The 5191-nt window shown below is 45.9% G+C and overlaps 1 non-coding gene across 1 annotated transcript; it reads right to left on the bottom strand.

Moving 5' to 3' along the window:
• Positions 1 to 4474: 4474 nt before the first annotated feature.
• On the bottom strand, positions 4475 to 4547 carry trnak-uuu (transfer RNA lysine (anticodon UUU)). Its single transcript has one exon. It is a non-coding gene; the product is annotated as a tRNA-Lys (tRNA).
• Positions 4548 to 5191: the final 644 nt, after the last annotated feature.

Genomic DNA, 5191 nt, shown 5'->3' with positions numbered 1-5191 from the left:
TTGTTGTGGAGGTGATCGTCAGATGAATCCTATGATCCACTTGGTATTTTCACAAACCCCCTTTCCCTCCTAAGTCACAAAGACCACAGCAAAATGGGTCACAAACGTACAAAATATAGGGCTTTGATACATCTTGTACATCAGCTGAGGCACTGATGTGAAGGAGTAGTTCAACCAATATATCAAGGTTCATGTTGTGAGATTGAGCATTGTAATCCCTTTTATCTTTTGTTTCCCTTATCCCAAACCAGTCTGAAGAAGGGTCTTGACCCAAAATGTCACCCATCCCTTCTCTCCAGAGATGCTGCCTGTCCCACTGAGTTAATAACCATATAACCATATAACAATTACAGCACGGAAACAGGCCATCTCGGCCCTACAAGTCCGTGCCGAACAATTTTTTTTCCCCCTTAGTCCCACCTGCCTGCACTCGTACCATAACCCTCCATTCCCTTCTCATCCATATGCCTATCCAATTTATTTTTAAATGATACCAATGAACCTGCCTCCACCACTTCCACTGGAAGCTCATTCCACACCGCTACCACTCTCTGAGTAAAGAAGTTCCCCCTCATATTACCCCTAAACGTCTGTCCCTTAATTCTGAAGTCGTGTCCTCTTGTTTGAATCTTCCCTATTCTCAAAGGGAAAAGCTTGTCCACATCAACTCTGTCTATCCCTCTCATCATTTTAAAGACCTCTATCAAGTCCCCCCTCAACCTTCTGCGCTCCAGAGAATAAAGACCTAACTTATTCAACCTATCTCTGTAACTTAGTTGTTGAAACCCAGGCAACATTCTAGTAAATCTCCTCTGTACTCTCTCTATTTTGTTGACATCCTTCCTATAATTGGGCGACCAAATTTGTACACCATACTCCAGATTTGGTCTCACCAATGCCTTGTACAATTTTAACATTACATCCCAGCTTCTATACTCAATGCTCTGATTTATAAAGGCTAGCATACCAAAAGCTTTCTTTACCACCCTATCTATATGAGATTCCACCTTCAAGGAACTATGCACGGTTATACCCAGATCCCTCTGTTCAACTGTATTCTTCAATTCCCTACCATTTACCATGTACGTCCTATTTTGATTTGTCCTGCCAAGGTGTAGCACCTCACATTTATCAGCATTAAACTCCATCTGCCATCTTTCAGCCCATTTTTCAAAATGGCCTAAATCACTCTGTAGACTTTGGAAATCCTCTTCATTATCCACAACACCCCCTATCTTGGTATCATCTGCATACTTACTAATCCAATTTACCACACCTTCATCCAGACCTTGATGTACATGACAAACAACAAAGGACCCAACACAGATCCCTGAGGCACCCCACTAGTCACCTGCCTCCAACCCAATAAACAGCAATCCACCATCACCCTCTGGCTTCTCCCATTCAGCCACTGTTGAATCCATCTTGCTATTGCTGCATCTATACCCAACACATAAAGCTGGAGTTACTCCAGCTTTATGTGTCTATCTTTAGTTTTGAGAAACAGCACGGAAACAGTCCTTTCAACCCGCCGGGTCCGTCCCGACCAGCGATCCCCGCTCATTAATACTATCCTGCACCCGCTAGGGACAATATTTACATTTACCAAGCCAATTAACCTACAAACCTGTACGCCTTTGGAGTGTGGGAGGAAACTGAAGATCTTGGTGAAAATCCACGCAGGTCACGGGGAGAACGTACAAACTCCGTACAGACAGCACCCGTAGTCGGGATCGAACCCGGGTCTCCGTCGCTGCATTCGCTGTAAGGCAGCAACTCTACCGCTGGGCCACCATAATCAGCATCTGCAGTTCCTTTCCACATATTGAAATCCACATTGAAATCTAAGTCCAAGCGGTTCAAAGCTGTGGCTGCTTGTGTTATGCCCCAAAATTATAAAATCCAACCTAAAGCTTTGAAATCGGCAGCTCAAAATTCCCACACCTGCATTTCCTCACTTACAAAGAAATAGCACTATAATTGTTGGCCATTTCTCAGTGGCAGCCTCGTGAATTAGGTAATTGAATTGATTTGAATCGAATACTTTATAGTCACAGTGAAATTCTTTGCTTGCAATAAGTATGCAAATAGTGGCCCATAAAGGGCGCTTGCATAGTTACAAATTCCCTCCCCTCGCTCACGGTGCTCCCCCCCCCCCCCCCCCCCCCAGTGATATAGCACGCAGAACATAGAGCAGTACAGCACAGGAACAGGCCCTTCAGCCCACAATGCCTATGCCACACATGATACCAAGTTAAACTGATCTCATCTGCCTGCTCATGACCCAGCGATATGAATATTGACTTCTCTAACTCCAAGTAACCCTTGCATCCCCTCTCTCTCTCCGTCCCTCCCTCACCCTAGTCGTGGTACTAGTTTCACTGTCGTCCTGCTGAGTTTCACTGTTTATATCACTTGTTATCACCTTCTCCACAAGCAACAATGGATCATTGTGGGCTCCACCTTTCCTTGATCATCGTCGCTGGCTTTGATTTGTCCTTTTGCATACCTTTCATTCATTTTCCCTATGTACCTTCTCATATCTCTCGTTTCACTCTCCCCTGACTCTCAGTCTGAAGAAGGGTCCAGACCCAAAACGTCGCCTATTCCTTTTCTCCAGAGACCCGCTGAGTTATTCCAGCTTTTTGTTTCTATCATCCATATCCCTCTATTCCCTGCACTTCCACGGGCCTATCTAAAACCTCTTAAATGTCACGATCGTATCTGCCTCCACCATCTCCCCCGGCAACAAGCTCCAGGTCCTCACCACCACTCTGAGTAGCTCCACCTTCAAATCCCTCTGGTGACTTGATGATAAAATTGTCATTGTCACTGTGCAAAGGCCACAAGGCCTGAGGAGAGTGTTGGCCTGTTGTAGGTGCTGCCCTTCCAGTGCGATGGAGTCATAGAGTCTTACAGTGTGGAAACAGGCCCTTCAGCCCAACTTGCCCACACCAGCCAACATGTCCCATCTACGCTAGTCCCACCTGCCTTGTGTTTAGCCCACATCCCTCCAAACCTGTCCTGTCCTGTCCATGTACCTGTCAAACTGTTTCTTAAACATTGCAATAGTCCCTGCCTTAACTACCTCCTCCGGCATCTTGTCCCATACACCCACCACCCTTTATGCGAAAACATTACCCCTCAGGTTCCTATTAAATCTTTTCCCCTTCACCTTAAACCTATGTCCTCTGTTTCTTGATTCCCCTACGCAAGGCAAGAGACTCTGGGCGTCTACCCGATCTATTCCTCTCCCAATTTTGTACAAGATGTGGAACTAAAGTCTTGTTCACTCTCTCAAGTCAAATCCAATAATTCTGTGGTGCAGTGGTTGTTGGCCAGTATATATTGCTTGATCGCGATATGCAAATAGTTCACCTGATCCATTTACTGTGCACAAACTGTGGTATCAATGGTAACCACACCTCAAAAGTGTTTGTGCGGGAAGGAACTGCAGATGCTGGTTTAAACCGAAGATAGACACAGAATGCTGGAGTAACTCAGCGGGACAGACAGCATCTCTGGAGAAAAGACATAAGTGACATTTCGGGTTGAAGAAGTCTGAGGTTCTTCAGTCAGAAGAAGGGTCTCAGCTCAAAAGTATTTATTCGGCTAAACCACTTTGCAACCTAAGGATGTTACGGGTGCTATATTAATGCAGGCTCTTTCATCATGGACCTACCCAAAACAAAATTAAATCATTTCTATAATTCCCTAGACGGCCTGTCCCACTTGGCCATCATTTGCGCGCCATTTACACGACCTCCAAAAATGTGGTCGGCGCGTTGTGACTCACGGGTGGCGTGTGGGTAGCTCGGGACGGGCGTGGAGGAGTGTGAATTTGTGCGTGGTATCGCGCGGCGCTCCAGGATTTCGTGCGGCACAAAATCCTCGCTCGCCACCTGCGTGATGTATCGCGTACGCACGCTGACGTCCCGACGTCTCACGCGTATCGCGTGGTGAAACGCGGTTACGTCACCTTGCATAACCATTCGTCACCGCGCGCCGCAGGGTATTCTAATGACGTCACGCGCACCAGGCGGAATGATGACGCGTGATTTGCGTCGTAACGAGGCGCAAATGACAGCCTCGTCCAAGTGGGACAGGCCCTTAGGTAGACATTTTCCCTATAATTCCCTAATTCCTTTTGCTTTATTATCTTTCCTTGACATCCCTTTTCTTTGGTTAATATTAAGTTATATTCAGGCCATAACAAATCAATCTTACAGCAGCTTACAATGCCGTGATATGAAAATAGATTTGTCTAACTTCAAGCCGCATGCATCCCCTCAGCCAACTATGAACCATTCTACATTTCCTTATCACCATCCACTTTGATCAGTAATTTTCACACCTTACCCTTCTATAGCTCTAGTCTCCTTCTCCCCTGACTCTCAGTCTGAAGAAGGGTCTCGACCTGAAACGCCATTGGATCAACGTGGATGTGGTGACAACGTCCACAATATAAAGGCAGCGCCTGAACAGGGACTTGAACCCTGGACCCTCAGATTAAAAGTCTGATGCTCTACCGACTGAGCTATCCAGGCTCTGAGGTTTATCATTGCCACATGTGCCGAGTGAACAGCTGAACAGTCCATATCCAAACATCAGATATATCATACAATGGAGTCATACTCAAGTACATGATGATGATATTGCTACATGGACCCACTTGCTGGAGGTTGAGGGGGGACCTCATTGAAACTTACAGAATAATGCAAGGCATAGATAGAATGGATGTGGAAAGGATGTTTCCACTGGTGGGAGAGTCTAGGACCAGAGGTCGTAGCCTCAGAATTAAAGGGCGCTCTTGCAGAAAGGAAGTGAGGAGGAACTTCTTTAGAGGGGTTGTAAATCTGGAGAACTCATTGCCACAGAAGACTGTGAAGGCCAAGTTAGTGGATATTTTTAAGGCAGAGTTAGACAAAGTCTTGATTAGAACGGGTGTCAAGGGTTATGGGGAGAAGGCAGGAAAATGGGATTAGGAGGCAGCGATCAACTATCATTGAATGGTGGAGTAGACTCGATGGGCCGAATGGCCTAATTCTACTATAAGTTACAAACTTGTGAGCCTAGGTAGAGTGACATTCTTTTGTCTAGTTTTCGATGCACTCTCCCATCACACACGGCTTCCGTGATGTACTGGGTCTGAAGTAACATTACTGGATTACAACACTTACATCAAACTCCT

This window comes from Leucoraja erinacea, chromosome 34 (assembly GCF_028641065.1).
Source record: "Leucoraja erinacea ecotype New England chromosome 34, Leri_hhj_1, whole genome shotgun sequence".
NCBI classification, from domain to species: Eukaryota; Metazoa; Chordata; class Chondrichthyes; order Rajiformes; family Rajidae; genus Leucoraja; species Leucoraja erinaceus.
Note: the sequence above shows the minus strand (reverse complement) of the source record. Positions and strands in the feature narration are given on the sequence as shown.